General features: G+C 36.7%; 1 pseudogene; it reads right to left on the reverse strand.

Moving 5' to 3' along the window:
* Positions 1 to 11,719: 11,719 nt before the first annotated feature.
* Positions 11,720 to 13,054, reverse strand: LOC101657246 (annotated as a pseudogene).
* Between the last annotated feature and the right edge of the window lie 4,173 nt (positions 13,055 to 17,227).

Below are 17,227 nucleotides of genomic sequence, written 5' to 3' on the forward strand. Positions count from 1 at the left end.
ACAACGGAATGAAGGTAGAACAATGTTGTTGAGGTGAGGGAGTCCCCAACACTTGAACTGGCCCTCTAGAGTGACTTTGCGATTGCAGAAAATATTAAAGACTGGCAGACATACAGCAAGGAACAGGGGACCCTCATCTTATGTCAGGACTGAGAGAGAGAATGTATTTTCCAATGGGTATAGATAATGGGGCATACCGATCCTTCAGAAGGCATGCACATCATACAACTAGCATATTACATAGTGAATGGATAATATCATAAGCAGGTAATGTAATAAAGCAACAATGAGGTGAATCAGCATCTTGACCTAGTGCTAGTTGACCTTGAACCCCCCTGAACCATCCCCAGGGGTTGAAACAGTTTATGGTGGTTTGACTACAGAACTTGATTGCTCTTATCTACAGGAAACCTCAGGCATGGTGAAGTAGCTAGACACAAATATGATTCGTCTTCTATGATAGCTCCTTTATGACAGTTCCTTTATGTGAGGTTCTTGGAGGTACCGTGACCAGTCATGAGAATGTATAATAAGATTTATTTATATCTCATAACCGTGAGAGTCTTCCTCTGTAATTATGAGCATGGATGATTGAGCTTAATTACATTCTCATCCAGTCCCTGAGTTTACCACAGAACATTATAGTGGGTCAGGAGGAAAGTAAAAGGAAAGAGACTTAGGAGGCAAAAGGCATTTATAGAGGCATAAATATAGGCATGCATCTACAAAAATATGTTAATATATAATGATAGGGATATAGGTCTAAGTACATACATTTATATGATAATTATTAAGGTAGCAGATGGACGTTGGGCTTCTACACAAGCCCTTTCCCAATGCAAGAACCCTTTTTTGTAATAACGTGGCATTCTGTGATGCTCACTTGCCTGACAAAATCACTGAAGACAAAATGGGTGCATAAGCAAATGTGATGAAGAAAACTGATGGTGCCCAGCTATTAGAAGACATAGCATCTGCAGCCTTTAAATGAAACAAGCAGCCATCATGCAACAAACCCCACAGGGAAGAAGCACACCAGCCTGTGTGATCATGCGGTGTCTATGGGATCAGGGATCAGGCATCAGACAACCTACAACAATTATATTGATATCAACAAGGGGGTTCAGAGTGGAGACCCACAGCCCTTCTGTAGACAATTGAACATCTCCTCACAGAAGGGTCAAAAGAAAGGGACGAGGCAGCTAGGGTGCCTTGTAGTATTGACAAAACACACATGATGCTCCTCTAGTTCTTTAATGCTTCCCTCAGCCCCACTACCATGACCCAGTTCTAACTTACAGATCTGGCTAGACCTTAGCATGCACATTGGTACAGATAACAGCTCTCAACATGGAATCCAGGACAGATAAACCCCTAAGGAATAATAATGGGAGTAGCTATACTATTAGGGTAGGGTGAAGGTGGAAGAAGAAGGGGGAGAAAGGGGGAAACCAATCACATTGAACAGCATATAACACCCCCACCCTCTACCACCAGTGGGACAAACAACAGAAATGTGGGTGACAGGAGAGAGCAGATGTTCAGATATGAAAATAACAATTATGTATAATTTATCAAAGGGTCACAGGATAGAAGGTTGGTGGAGGGAGGGAAAAGGATGTGCTGATACCAAGGGCTCAAATAGAAAGAAAATGCTTTGAAAATGATGATGGCAACATATGTACAAATGTGATTGATACAACTGATGTATGGATTACTATAAGACCTGTTAGAACTCACAAGAAAATGATTAAAAAAAACTTTAAAGTGTTTACTTTAAATATCTCTCTCTATATATATGTATGTATATGTACGTGTGTATGTATGTATGTATGTATGTATAGTGTGATGGCTTAGGACCAGACAGTGTTTCCTGATCCTATACATAGGGTAGCTATGAATTGGAACCGATTCAATGACATCTAACAAGAGCAGGCTTGTTGACTGTGATAAGATACCACCTAACACAACCTGGAATTGAAATACAACACAACCTGCCAATACCTCCGCTGGGTATGTATCTCAAAGAAATAAGCAACGTAACCTAAACTGTCTGCTTGACAATGTCATTGCAGCACAATTCAAAATAGCAATAATCTAGAAACAGCCCAAATTCCTGTCAGTAGAAGAATGGATTAAAAAGAACACACACAATATTCTGGCACACTCACGCATAGAAAATTATACTGTTTTAGGCCAGATTGTCTAGAGAAATGAATCCAGTGACACTCATCTATGTATAAGAATACTTTTATATTATGAAGCAACATTTCATCAAGAAAGCATCCCAGCCTCATCAAATTCAAATCCATCAATCTGATGCTAGCCCATAAGTCCCTCTTCGGACTCACATAGCTGATGTTAAAAAGATGGAGCGGGAAACAGGGAAATCACAGGCTTGGATTTGGTTCATTGTAGAATGCGCTGCTTATAACAAGACAGTTTACTGATGAATGATTCCGTTCTACTGGCCTGTACTTGAACAAGGAATATTTGAGGGCAGACAACTAAAAAGTAGGATTTAGTGGTATGATTAAACTGAAAGCTTGATGTGTAGTTTGAAGATATGAATTAATGACTGAAGAAACTAAAATATTACTTAACTTAAAAAATGAGTAATTTTAACACCAAGTAAAAGATCACCTTCCTTCCAAGTTTTTTATAAAAGTAGGTAGCAAGTACTATAAACCCAAACAAAGGCAACAAAATATTTGTAGATCCACATGACGATCAACACAAGAAATATACACCATGAAGAAGCCCCAGAAAGTTCATGAATAAAATAGTTTAAAATATATGAAAATTCCCACATAAGTTTTGAAGCACCAACACACACACATTCACACACACACACACACACACACACACACACACACACACACACACGTTTTACTTATTACTGAGCTCTTTCTTCAGACTTTATTATTTTTCCAGAGTTAAAAATGAGCTAAAACATAAATACATTAGCGGGATGCAAGCAATCAGGGGAAAGTTATGCTCAATTTTAAAACCAGTAAACCATACAGTAATGCACAAATACATGAAAGCGTAGGGTGGCATATTCTTCCTACATTGATTCTTTTGCTTCAGAATAAAGCTTTATAGTAATTATTATTTTTAGAACAGAAATTTATTCTTTATAAATTCTATAAATCAGACCCAGAAAAAGAAGAGAGACAGAAAGACCTTGTTTTTTAATTGTTGTCTCTATCTTATGACTAAAATTTGTACTAATCTATTTAACTTTCTTCCTAACAATAGCACTATTACCACCCAGCTCATAGAGTTGTTGTGAAATAAATAAAATATAGATAATTGTAGTGTGTGCCTAAAAAAAAGTTAAAATGGGCGTTTCTGGGTCTGATTTTGACAGGGGCAACAAATGCCTATAACATCTTACATATTGTCCTCGGTTTATAAAGTAAAGCTGCTAGATCACCTGTGTCTGACTTCTAAGAATGACTTCTATAGCATGGTTAAAAAATCTATTTTTCCTTATTTCCCATCTAGATTTTCTGTTGAGTTATATAATTATTATTGATTGATCTTTTCTTCCTCCCTAATCAATTAATTGTCCTCAAAAACAAAGAAAGAAAATTTTGAGGCGAAGAGCATAGATTTTACAGCTTGGATTCCATAAACTCACAATGTTAATGGACTATATCTTCCCTTCAACGAAAATTTTAGAGACTAAATGAGAATGAGAAATTCACCAAAGACACTTAAATGATGACATGATAAGGGATATTAGATGTTCGAAGGCATTATGAGGGAGATTACACATTGGCATTTTAAAGGATTTTTACTAACACAACTAATTGTCCTTAGCTCTACCCTGTTCTTTAGAAATACAATATAGACTATGGAAGAAAATAAACATTTTGAATTCAAAATAATCTGAATTTGACCCAGGTTTCATCATGTGACAGCAGTTTAACGTTTGACAAATCATTTGCCTATTTAATTTTCAAACTTCATGCATTTAGAAAGGCCATGATGAAATCTTGTTTTGAGATTGTTAGAAAGATCATTAATATATTAATTATATCAGTCCTTAGCACAGTGCCAGACACTATCTCTTCTTATTGATATTGAATTCTGACTTGGTTAGTCATCACACGTACTTAATAATACACAATACTTTATTGTCTATAAATCTATCTTTACACATACTTTTATGTTATAAAAATATACAGAGGACATGAAAATGACAACTTTGAGGGACTATTTGCTACATTACAGGCACTGTGATAATTATTTTACATCTACTATCTTATTTTAATCTAAAGGTAGGCTTTTGATATAACATTATCATTAGCCCTGGTCTAGAGATAAGAAAACAGTGTCACAGAGATTCATTTACTTTTACGGACATGAAAGTGGCAATCCAGAGCTAAAATTTGTAATACTGCCAGGAACACTGTGTCTCATCATCCCTACACAATGATATCTTCTGAACAACCAGCCTTAATGAAGCCAGGATATTAGTCTCACATCATTGACACTGAGTTAGTGTTACCTGAGTGATATTTTTGTTATCGATGCCAGTAAAAGGTTTTGTAAGATTCAGAAATGTGTTAAAAAGGGGGTGATACTTTTAAATTTGGATCTGCAAAAAATTGATAGATCATTTGTCCAATCAAATTTTAAGATCCCTATCATAGCCATGAATACATTTAAGAAGACATATATATTGAAGAGAAACAGTTTTGCTAAGACTAAATACATTTTAAGAAATAATATTAAGACACAAAACATAAGTGTTAATATTCAGTTAAACAATTCTGCAAGAATTTCTTAAATTTTAAAAATATACATAAGATTTTGGATAAAAATGAACTTAATTTGAATTTCATTATTTAAACTTTAACTTAACTGATTTGCAATTCATCAATTTTGCATTTTCAAACAAAACTTGCTTGTTCATAGAAAAATTCTATTCCCTAAATGATACCATTTTGTAATGCATAATTAATGGTGATTGCAGATGTAGATTTGTGTCATTTTGGTATTCGGTTAAATGTTCTTGAATGTTGCATAAAATCTTTAGCTAATATTATTGTAGCTTTTTATGTGATTTTTTGAGAATGCATACATAACTCTAAAGATATAAAAAGAATATTCCTTTGCTTTAACATTCTTTGATTTTTAAAACAGTAATGTACTGATATCCTGAGACAAGGTAGGTTCTACAGGGAATATTCTCTGATATGTTGATTAGTGTACAGGACATTTATTGGGAGTGCTCTATCAACATTTTCAAGAAGGACATATGGGTATAACTTGGATTAGCAGAGATATAAATTGCAAATAAAATATTGGGAAGATGTTTTCAGAAAATCCTACAGGAGTTTCTGGAGCTGAATTATCTGCAACATATAAGAAGTCCTAAAATGTGACTAGAGGTATCTAGTTAATTCTCCTTCTAATAATAAAATCTCAATTTCTCTTGAACAATTTGTGAATAGAGAAATGGTCTCTTTCTTTTGCTGGAGAAATATGCCAAAACTTCTTCCCCACAAGACGTTCTGTAATGATAGGAACTACAGAATTACTATGGTTTCCAGTATTTAAAATAATTAGATGGTGTGCAGAAGGGACACAGTAGAGTAGACCAGGATATCACTCTGGAAAATTCCTGAAGGTAGCCTTTTATTAAAGGTCATAATGTTACAATAATTACCAGATCAACATATAATTCACTGAGAGAGATGCAAGCTTTCCTTAGAAGTTCACTGGTGGCTCTGTTATGTAAGTCTGGGCTAAAGGTAAGGGATGATGTCATAAAACCACAGTACTAATACTAATGGCTATAATAGGACCCTGACAACAATAGGACTGAAAAGATGGCCCTCACACCCAGGAACATCATTAATCACAATTACTGTTTTGAGTGACAGAATGTGAGGGCTGTCTAGTGGTCTGTACCTTTAAAGAGTTATGAAGAGATGGTTAATAAAATATGGCACCTCTTGATGCAAAATATAAGGCTAGTTAAAAATTACTTCTCAATATATACAATCAAAATAAATAATGATGGGTCATCTGTAAATAGAAGTCAGACCCTCCCAAATGAAAGATAAAACTTCTTAATGGGTCGCAAAATTTGTGTGAGTTTTCAGACTCAGAGCCCATTGACATACAAGTCCAGCATTGAATCACCGGAGGAATGACCTTAACACATTGCAACTCCACATAAGATTGCTTCCTAGTCCTTTGCTGGATTAAGTATATGCTGGGGGATATGAATATGCTAATCTTTTTAGACCTATTGAACAAAAGAGCACCATGACCTTATTAGTATGTTAACATTTTATGGGCCAAGTTATAAATGTATTTATAACTTTTTTTTGACTTTTTTCTTATTTCTGACTTTTGCTGTGATCATTAGATTCTGGACCTATCCACTTATTATTTTCTCAGTACCTAAATACAAGAGTAAGTAAAATAGCTTTGTTAATAGGGTTCTGGTTCACATATATGTTTATTCCAAACAAAATACAGTTAAACATGTCTTGCCAACCAGTGAAGAGCCATATGTGAGCAATATATTTGTCTCAATCTTATTCCAGTGCCATCATTAAAACTGTCAATCAAATCTGAGAGTTCTAGTGAGATCTTTTGGCCAGTTAATTTAAGGCATTGAGCTAAGATCAGAAGGTTGTGTTTTTTGTTGTTTCTGTTATTTGCCATGGAGTCAGTTAAAATTCAGAGCAAAATTATGTACAACAGAATGTACATTGAAGGCACAGAATGAATGACACAGTGATCAGTCCTGCACCATCTTCCCACTTACTCTGCTTGAGCATGTTGTAGGAGCCACCATGTCAACCAATCTCCTCGATGGTTTCCCAGTTTTTCAATGTTCCTCTACTAAATACGATGTCTCTTTCCAGAGACTGGCCTCTCTTAATAACATGCAGAAAGTTTGTGATTGTGTTAGTCTGGGTGGACTAGAGAAACAAATCCAGAGACACTCATATGTGTGTAATAGATAACTTTCTATCAAAAAGCACTTGTCTATTAAGAAAGCATCCCAACCCAGTCCAGATCAAGTCCATAAGTCTGATATTAGCCCATATATCCGATACCAGTCTGTAATTTCCTCTTCTGACGCATGCAACCCATGCAATAACACTGAATGCAGGAAGATCACAAGCCAGTGGGTGGAAAGTCTTGTGGACGCAGTGGTGGTGGAAATATCTCAGAGCTGGCATGGGTCTTCATGCATCAGCATAGCTCCATCAAACTTGTCGTCAAGAATGTCTCACAGCAAGCATGTGTCCCATCTCCAGGGAGGAAGAAAGGAGTTTCCAGAATCTTCAGGAGGAGGCCATGATCACACAGAGGCCTCATTGGTTGTGGCCTGATTGATAGGCTAGACTCTACCTCTTCCCAAGTTGACAAGAGATTATGTAACTGTCAAAGGATACAGGACTATCTTAATAATGAAGAAGCTGAAAGAACAATAAAAACCGCACCAATGAGGAAAAGGCCAGGATTCATGCACTGAGGATTTGGTTTACTACCATGATAGTGCACCTTTTCATTCACTGAGGAAAGCGAGGGCTGTGCTTTGAGAACTTCATTGAAAAATTTTACCCCATCCACCCTACATCCTTGATCTTACCTGTTCACATCTTTTATTTGTTTGTTTGTTTCTCAAATTGAGAGAAAATTTGAAGGATCACTATTTAAGTCCCTTAAAGATGCCAAGCTTCTGTTATGACATGACGAATTCAGAGAACATAGAATGATTCTGGGAAGGATTAGAGATAATGGAAATACCATCTTCAGAAGTGTATAGTCCTAGATGGAGAATATGTCCAGAAACTATGAATTCATATATTGATACCTTTATTACATAGTTTCCTATGGTCTTGTATCAGCAATTGTTTGTTAGAATAATCTCACAATACATTTCATTATTTAGCTTACCATTGTCATGGGGTTAATTACAACTCTCAGTGATCCTTTGGATGAAGTATAACTACTTCTCAGGGTTTCTAAGATTATACATATTTAGGAGACCAGACAGTCTTATCCTTTCCTCAAGGAACTGGCAGTCAGTTTGAACCCCCAGACTTGCAGTTAGCAGCTAACAGTTCAACTTACAGCACCAGCAGGGCATCAATCTTTGAGAATATAGTTATGATACTGGATAAGTACAAGTTGAAGTCTCTCAAATTGATACTCCTCATCTCAGTATTCTAAAAATAAACAAATGAAACATACAGAATATGGAAGATGAGTGGATTTCTACATATTTACAACAAGTAATTCAAATTGTAGCTGCTCAGCCAGATGTACTAGCCCTGTTAGAGATGAGTCACACAACTTTAGGGTCATGAATTCAGTCATTGTAGTTTTCATAAGATGAAAGCGGCAATTGCCTGGTAGTTTCCTTGAATTCTGAAACAGCATTTTTACTCCTGAGAACCTTATGTTGACCTATATATGGGGTGATGCACGAAGTTTCCAGTATTGAAGCAGCCTGAAGGGGATGCCAATTGAAATGGTTGCTGGCTGTCATGTGAACAGCCCTGTTACTTGGGCCATATGGTCTCTCAGGACCTATGGTATTAGGAGCATCTTCAATGGGAATATGTATTGTGGGAGTTTATAATAACCACAAATATAATAATAATGATGTATATTTTAGGACAGTGAAGAAGGAGCTAAGTGTAACAAAAAGTTGTGCATATTTGACAAACAGCTCTTGACATACTACCAGATCCTTGTAGACACAAGAAACCTGACCGTGAATCTTCAAAGACCATAAAATCACAAGTCATATTTCATGAGACCCAGTATGTTTTAAGTTGAGTAGATCCCATAAATCAAGTAAATAAAATTATACAGCCCACAACTTCAGCCCATCACTGTTTGGCAACCCAGTAGCCCCATGAATTAACAAACAATGGAACTTGAATGGAGACTTAGTAAGGGTCCAAGAGAATGGCATTGCATGTAACAAAATTTACCTATCTATGTATGCCACACAATATCTAACCTTTCTATCATAGAAGCCAATCTTTGTTCCCCAATATCGCATCGTCTCTCAAGGATATCAATTGGTCTCTTAGCAAATTTACCATTTTACTACAGTTTTGTCTTAAAAGAACCAATGTTTAATTTTTGAATGAAAAGACTCATATTCAGGGTCTAATTTTGTATTTCTGATTCTTGGCCCTCTGCTAGCACCATTAGCACATTAGCACTGTTAATAGAATGTTCTGGTGTGATGTATTCCACATCAGACGGAAGCAAATTTGGGAGCAATGGAGTTATAGAAGTGACCCATTATGAAATACACTGGAGATTCATACATTAAAAATAATCAGAAGCTTCCAGTCATATAGAAAATTGGATTAGTCCATCTAAGCTTTAAGTGAAATACTGCTTTAAAAGCAATTCTTTATGAGTAGGGGTAAGATAATGAAGTCTACAATACACTCTAACAGCAACAAAAAGTATATCTTTTGCCCTCAATAGGTGGAATGCCTAGATTTGGGAGCAATGAGATTGAAGAAGCAGTGCCCCAGTTAGAAATGCTTTGACCTCCTTCTTCCTGTGATGCTAGCCAGTGCAAGTTTAAAGTCCTGGGCTTCCAAAGATGAACTCTTTCTCTGAGGAACATTGGAAGACTATATCTGACCAATATCTATAGTTCTCATTATTATAAATCTAGTCAGCCTTTATGATCCATGAGAAAATAATACCTAGGGTACTATGGTAAAACCCTCTTCCAAACTCCCATCTCCTCATATTAAAGAGATGAGTCAGATATCCCGGGGTTGGGGGGGTGGGGGTGGGCAGAAGGTGTTATTCTTTGGAAGGAAACTATCTTCCCCCCCCCCCAATTATTATTACTTTGAGACCTATTAACTCAATCATGCACAAGTAACTGAGTCTCTCTGAAATTTAATTCTCTTAATATTATGAATGTGGTTAATTTTGTCCAGCTTATCATGGGGATTCAATTATGACTGTTAGAAGTAAATATATCCTAGTACAGCATTAGGTTTTTTTCAAATTGTCAATTTTATGTTTAATCCCCTCCCAAGAGTTTTTGGCTTGTGCTCGATTCTAATACTGTTTTAAATTTTTGTTTTTCAACAATTATGTAGGTAATCATCAAGAAATAGTCTCTGTAGCCACCACTGTCTCTTGGCTTTATCCCCATCTGCCAAAAATGTAGCAATAGATGTGGCAAGGACACGGAATTTTCACACTGAACACTTTCCAAGTAGGCCAAGAATACAGCAGTCAGAAGCTAGGCCATGGAATGCAACAAAATCAACTCAATGAAAATTTTCTTCTCTTACTTTCAGTTGGAGAAAATGACATACAACCTTTCTCATAAAACAACTGTTGATGAAAAACACTCTTTGAGATTTTAATTATTAATTGATGACATAATTTGTCTATTATGTAGTCCATTTTGTACACACATGGCCTCAAGCTCAACATAAAGAAAGCAAAAGTCACACTACGGAGCCAATAAAGCAATATCATAATAAGTGTAGAAAATAGTAACATTGACAAAGAATTCATTTTTATGTTGAACCACAATCAAGGTATATGGAGAAAGCAGTCAATAAGTAAAATAAAGCTTTATGTTAGGAAAATCTTCTGCAAAACCACTCTTCTATGTGTTCAGAAGCAAAGATTTCTTTTGAGACCTAAGGTGAGCCTGACCCAAGTCAGGGAATTTCAAGTCACCACATATGAATTTAAAGATGGGCAATTAATAAGAATGGTCTATGAAATATTTATACATTTACATTACAGTGTTGATGAAGAGTATTATTAAAAATGCCATGGTTTGCCAGAAAAATAAACAAATCGGTGTGGCAAGATACTCAACAAGTTATCCTTAGAAGTGAAAATGGTGTCTCAGATTTTGAATATGTTATCAGGAAGGATTTTTCCTTATGTTTTTCTGTATAAGATGAGCTGAAATGGCTGAATATTGGTCATTTTGAGGCTGAAAATCATATGGTTTACTCTGCTGGGAATGGTGGATTCAAGGGGTAAGGGATTGCCATTATCACCAAGATCTATCTTGAAATGCAATGCTGTATGTTATAAGAGTACATCATCCACACAAGGAAACAAGGAAAAACCATCAATATAACTATTATACAAATATATGCACCAACCACTAAAGCTAGTGATGCAGAAATTGAAGAATTCTACCAAGGCCATAGTCTCAAATTGATCAATTATTCAATCAAGATGAACTGGTAATTTATTGGTGATTGGAGTGACGAAGTTGGAAAAAAAGGAGCATTAGTTGTAAAATATGTCCTTGGTGATAGAAAAAAACCTGGACATGAAAAATTAGAATTTTTTTAAAGGAAAGATGTTTTATATTTAGATTTATCTTGTTCCTGGTAATAACACATGCCCATGAAATACAAATTTGGGGCAGTTACACTTCCTACTTGAGTGGACAGTTATAACCATCAATCATTTTCTGAAATGACCATTATATTTCAATTTATCACGGCCTAATCTGAACTTACTATGAGATGTAGTCAAAGTTAGGAGAGAAGACATAAGGAGAACATTCCTGTTTTTGGAGAGGGTTAGCCCATCACAACCAGCATGGCAAATAAACAAATCCAGTTGAAGCATTCTAGGTGGAAAAATTGATGAGGTCAATTTCAACTCACGTTGAGCTGACTTCATCTGTCCATGAACTTGCTTGGTGTCATTCATCTCTATCAAGCATGTTTAATTCTTCTTCTAGTTCATCCGAATCTTCCCCAGTGAAAAGATTCTCATCAACAGGAGCAGCATCAATGGTTCCATTTTCCTGTGCCTCTCCTTCCTTATCCTCGTCCAACACACTTCTTTCCCATTTTCTGCCCTGCCTCCAGAGGCTTCACTTACTTTGTTTTCCTCCTTTTCTGAAGCATATATACTGAATCTTTCAAGACTGGCTGTGGTAATGCCTATTTCTTCTCCATCTCTTGGAATGTACAGGCTTAAATTCACATCATTTACGTTCGTAGAATCATCAACCTCATCACCTCCTGTTCCCTGTGGGTAACGGGTATCATCTGCTTCTTCATCATTATCATCATCAACAAGCTCAGGATGAAATTCAAACACCTCACCACCACTGGTCACTAGTGCTTTCCCCGTTTTGAAGCCTGCTTTTCTTCTTTCCAGATCTTGCTCAAGTTTATTAAGCTTTTCTTCTCTTTTCCTTTTTCCCAGGCAAGAAAATATTCTACGGTGAGTTTTGTAACATTTGGACCTAGGGCAGAACACTCTCTTTCAATGCGATCTTCTAATGAAATTTCATCTTCTTCCTCTTCTTTCATCTTTTTTCAACACAAATCCAGGGGGAAGTGCATGATGATACATACACATATCACCATCTGCAGGGCATACCCAAAACCAGCCATACTTGTTGTTTTCAATAGCTTCGAGGAAATGCCAGCACACTATTTGAGTTGTGTTTATTTTTTCCACCTCACCGTGCTTCTTGTTCACAACTTCTTCCAGTTTTTTTTCTCATCTCAATTATCCATGGTATCTTTACTGAGTTCTTCATCTTTTGCATCAATGCAAACACTTTGCTTTTCACATTTTCTCTCCAGAGTCAAGTCATGAGAGAACTTACACTACCCACTTCAGTGCACTGTCCTTGCTTGAAGAATGCACATTCCAAAGATTTGGGATCTGCACCTTTACTTATTTCTTCAGCAGCAACTACAGATTTGAATAGTTCACTTAATTCCTGGAATTCTTTCTTCTTGTCATCTTTCTTCAATTTCTTTTCAGCTTCACTTTGTGCTACCTGACATAGATGTTGTTGACTAAATTTAATTTGAGTAACAGCCTTGATAAACTTCTGTTGCTTTCTTCCTTTCTTATTTTTTAGACCAAAATTTTTGTCTTTGATGATCTTTTCTTTCTTTTTCTCCTCTGCTTTTTTGCTGCCCACAACCTGAGCCTGTTTGTTGGTGGCATTGTGGAGGCAGGTGGCACGGGCCAAAGTTAAGCACAGCTGGGCACCATCCTGGCCCCGCAGCATGAGTAGTAGGTAGACTTAGGCCAAATTAGAATTTTGCAAGATCAATGACTTCATAGAAAGTTCCTTTTCAACAAAACAAAATGAAACTATATACTTGGACTTCCAGATGGAATAAACAGAAATCAAAGTATTGACCATATCTGTAAGAAGAGACAATGGAGGTATTCAATATAAGCAGCTAAAATAAATCCAGGGACCAACTATGGAACAGATAATCAATTTCTCATATTTAAGTTCAACGTGAAGCAAAAAAAAAAAGTAAAACAAATCGTGAGAGCTGAAATAGCACCATGAGTATATTCCACGTGAACTTCCGGAACATCAAAAGAGCAGATCTGACACACAGAACACTAGTGCAAGAAGTCCTGATAAGAACTGTGATCCTGTCACTGGCATCATACATGAAGAAAGCAGCAATTCATTAAAAGAGGAAAGAAAGACAAGATCAAAGTGGGTGTCAGAAGAGACTTTGAAACTTGCTCTTAATCATAGAGTAGCTAAGACAAAGGAATAAATGATGAAAGAGCTGACTACCACATTGCTAGGGGCCGCTTGAGAAGCCATAGTGAAATATTGTAATAAACGTGCAAAGACCTAGATAGAAACCACAATGGAGAACGCACTCAGCACATCCTGATGAGAAAGAATGGGAGAACGAAAGAAATAGAGAATAAATAAAGAATTAGAAAATAACTAGATTAAAGCACTAAAGAGAAAAAGCAAGCCTTGAATGGCATTATTGAAAGATTCTGTGGGTTATATATTGAAGAATTCAGCAAGTATCAAAATTGGATTGAAATAATACGCAGGTTGGATGGTAAAGATTCAACCTTTTCTAAAAGTGCCATCTGAGCAGGAATCAATGGAACTGAGGAAGAACCCTGACTGGCACGAGGCAAAAACAAGGCTCACGCAATTGGGATACCAATGGAAATAGCCCAACATGCTGATAAGCACTAGAAACACTCTTCTATGCCAAGACAAGAGGCAGTGTTGTGAACAGAAAAAGTGCATGATATAAAATCAGGAAAGCTGTTCATCAGGGTAGTATCTTCTGATCAGATTTACTCAGTCTGCTGGCCAGCAAATAATCAGAACCTATGGATTATATGAAGAAGAATTCAGTATCAGGAGTAGAGGAAGATTTATTAACAACCTGTGAAATGCAGATGACACAACTTTACTTGCTGACTATGGGAAAGACTTGAAGTGCTTGCTGATGATGCTCAAGGGGACTGCTGCCTTCAGTGTGGAATACTAGTCAATGTAAAGAAAACAAAAATCCTCACAACTGGGCCATTGGTAACACTATGATAAATGGAGTAAAGATTGCAGTATCAATGATTTCGTCTTGCTTGGATCCACTAACAATACTCTTACAGGCAACAGTCAAGAGATCCAATGACAAATGGAACTGGGTAAATCTGCAGCACAAGACTTCACTGAAGTTTAGAAAGAAAGAATGTTACACTGAGGACTAAACATGCCTGAGACAAGGCATGTTATCTCAATCACCTTTTCTGCATGTGCCTGTCGGCTATTGAATAAGGAAGACCAAAAAGAAGAATGAATGTGTCTGGATTGCTGTGCTAATGAAGACTCTTCAAAGTACCGTGAACTACCAAATAACAACAACGAAACTATCTTGGACGAAGTACAACTAGAATGCTCCTTAGCATCAGGGAAGACTAGATTTAATGTCATGCACTCTGGACATCCTGTTTGTACATGCAACGCTTGCTTGGAGAAGGTCATCATGCTGAGCATAGCATAGTGGCAGGGGCAAAGCGACGGTCCTCAACAGGATGCATTGACACAGTGGCAGCAACAATTAGCTGCAACCTAAGAACAAGCATGCCTTTGGCACAGGACGAGGAGGTGTTTTATTATGTTCCACCTCGGGTGGCTGTAAATCAAAATGAACTCAACGGCACCTGAGAACAGCAATGTGACTCATCATGGTGCAGTGACAGTTTTCTAAGCGAAAAGTAGGGTACGACGGGTACAAAGTTTAATGGATGTGTCTACTAACCAGAACTTTGGAACTTGAAAGTCACTCAGAATTGCCTGAAAAGAAGATATCTGGAAATTCACTTAAGAAAAATTAACCATTATAAACTTCAATCCTGGCCTTTCTCTAACATTGTGTTCTAAATGAATCACTCAAGTGTTTGTTTGTTTGACTGTGACATTGTACATTATAAATTCTTTTTAAAATATGCTTGATTCACATTTCACTTGTTTTTCTAAAGACTTCCTCGGACCTACTAAGCTAAAATTTAATGAGCTAGTGCTACATGGCTGTATCAGTCTAGGTACTTTAGGGAAACAAATCCACAGCAACTCTTGTATAAAAGAGTTTTATGTAAAGAAAGTGTGCATCATGAAAACATCCCAACCCAATGCTGCCCAAGCCCACAAGTCCAACATTAACCCATTAACCCAACACCAGTCCGCAAAGCCCTCCACCTCACGAAACAGAGGCAATGATGCCGACTTCAGGAGGAAAGCTGAGTCAGTGAACGAATAAACCTCTCAGCACTAGCAGGGGTCTCCACACGGCTGCTCCAGCACCCAGGGCTGCAATCAGGATAGGTCCATGTAGCTTCTCCTTGGGGATGTCTTGTAGGAAGTCAATCTTGCAAGCTGAAGCAGGGAGCTGCTAAGGCAGCTGCACCCTGGTACGACCATCACAAAGCAAGAGACTTGAGAACTAGAAAGCCAAGGCTCACCACCCATTTATCCCTTCGCCTTTCAAGTAGGCCCACATGGGATTATTGGCCAGGTTGGCACAATTAACTAATTCAATGGCAGACATTGCATTGGTTAGAAATTAGTTAGAAAGGATGCGACTTCTTCAGTCAGCACAAGTCCCTTCCCTTTTACAAATATTTTATAAGTATGTTTTTGCTTGTGATAGCTTTAAAAAGAAAAGGAATCTATAATTAGTTATTACAGAATTATTATTTTCTGTGTAAAAGATGCCTTGTGTGTTACATCTGGATGAATGGTAGTTCAGTGATAATATTTTTGCCTTCCGTGTGAAAAACATGTCTGCTTGGTCAAGGCAATTCACACACTACCACCCATCAGCCAACAGAGGCTTGTTATTGTTCTGATGGTAAGGTAAGACCTTCCAAACCAAGACAGACTAGGGAAACATGCATAGTGATCTGGTTTGGAAAACTAGCTAATAAAAACCCTGTGGTTCACAAGAGTATAATTAATTCGCATCCCAAGGTGAGGCTGGCACAGGACCAGGAAGCATTTATTCGTAAGTGTTCAGGGTTCTCATGAGTGAAGCTTGACATTAGAGCAGTATAACAAAGCTAAATCTACTTAAGTGGATGGATAGCTTTTTAGTCATGTGTACAAATTTATCATTGCATTTACACCTATTATGTATAGAGTTATAAAATGGAAAATGGAATACAGATAAACCTGCTTCTGACCTTCAGGAATTTATGGTTCCTGTTCGGAAGTAGAGGAAAAAACAGATAACTAGGAAGTGGTATTAACATAGGTTAAGATGAACCTTGTTCAGAAATGGTTAAGAGTTAGGCACTAAGTTCAAGATTTACAAGTAAGTACAAAGTAATGTTGCTCTCCCAGGTCCCTTGTTCTCTGAAGCTTTAAGGTGTTCTCTAAGGTCTTTTTAATTAGACATAATTTCTTCCAAACTAAGTAAAAACATGCTAACCATTATGTTCTGAATTAATGGGTAGTTTTTCAGACTAGAATATTTAATTTAACTCAACATTAATTATATAACCGGAGTCCTTCTCTTCTTAAAGTAATTTGAAAATTCCAATTTCCTATCTTCAAAATAAAAATACACTCAATTTTCTTCTGGAAAATTTTTACTTTACAAAAATATGGGACATTTCTTGCATGAACAGATTTACCCTACATTTAGTATACTATCCATCAAAGAAGAGCATGTTTGAAAAGTTAATGCATATTTAATTAAAATATAGGATGAATTACTCCCATATCCAATTAATTGGTCTAAGTATAATTTAGGAGCTATGTATCTGGCCATTCATAGTAAAGCATTTCTTAATCCTTGATATTAATTGAAACACAAATCTGTGTAATTGGATTCCTTAAGGATGAAGTAAGGTAAAGATTTCCATGATAATAATATAAAATTTACACATTATTGTTACATTC

This window comes from Echinops telfairi, unplaced genomic scaffold, assembly GCF_000313985.2.
Source record: "Echinops telfairi isolate 266 unplaced genomic scaffold, ASM31398v2 ScPeMD7_9;HRSCAF=40, whole genome shotgun sequence".
In the NCBI taxonomy this organism is placed as follows: domain Eukaryota; kingdom Metazoa; phylum Chordata; class Mammalia; order Afrosoricida; family Tenrecidae; genus Echinops; species Echinops telfairi.